Genomic DNA, 667 nt, shown 5'->3' with positions numbered 1-667 from the left:
ATGCATGGTAGAAAATGAATGTGAAGATCCCAGCCAGGAGACTATTACCTTCCTCTATAAATTCATTAATGGAGCCTGTCCGAAAAGCTATGGTTTTAATGCAGCAAGGCTTGCTAATCTTCCAGAGGAGGTTATTCAAAAGGGACATAGAAAAGCAAGAGAATTTGAGAAGATGACTCAGTCACTGCGGTTATTTCGGTAACTATAATTGGATATAACTTTACCACGCGGTTTCAAAAACAGTAAAGGGGTGGATGGTGCACTGTGAAAAATGCAAACTAACTAACTTTATTTTTTTAATTTTAAGGGAGGTTTGTTTGGCTAGTGAAAGGTCTACTGTGGATGCTGATGCTGTCCATAAGTTGCTGACTTTGATTGAGGAATTATAGACTACATTGCAAGCTTTGAGTTCACTTTTGACAAAGGTGGTAAATTCAGACAACATTATGATCTAATAAACTTTATTTTTTAAAAATGACCATTTTTCCATTTTCTTTCTAGGAAATTAAACCCTTTTAATTCTTATCTACCTTCTACATAATGGTTATTGAATACTCCACAATATATTAAGTCTAGATGTTATGGTACATGCATACACTTTCAGGCTGTTTATACCCACTGTCACCAATACACATAAATGGAGGGGGGCTATGAAACTGTATAGGGC

At 35.8% G+C, this 667-nt stretch overlaps 1 long non-coding RNA gene across 1 annotated transcript; it reads left to right on the top strand.

Annotated features, from left to right (window-relative positions):
- The first annotated feature begins 7 nt into the window (after positions 1–7).
- LOC105001229 lies at positions 8–478 on the top strand. The gene is made up of 2 exons (XR_826841.1): positions 8–198; positions 308–478. It is a non-coding gene; the product is annotated as an uncharacterized LOC105001229 (long non-coding RNA).
- Positions 479–667: the final 189 nt, after the last annotated feature.

This window comes from Bison bison, unplaced genomic scaffold, assembly GCF_000754665.1.
Source record: "Bison bison bison isolate TAMUID 2011002044 unplaced genomic scaffold, Bison_UMD1.0 scf7180017577480, whole genome shotgun sequence".
In the NCBI taxonomy this organism is placed as follows: Eukaryota; Metazoa; Chordata; class Mammalia; order Artiodactyla; family Bovidae; genus Bison; species Bison bison.
The sequence above is the reverse complement of the archived record's forward strand: the minus strand, read 5'-3'. Positions and strand labels throughout refer to the sequence as shown.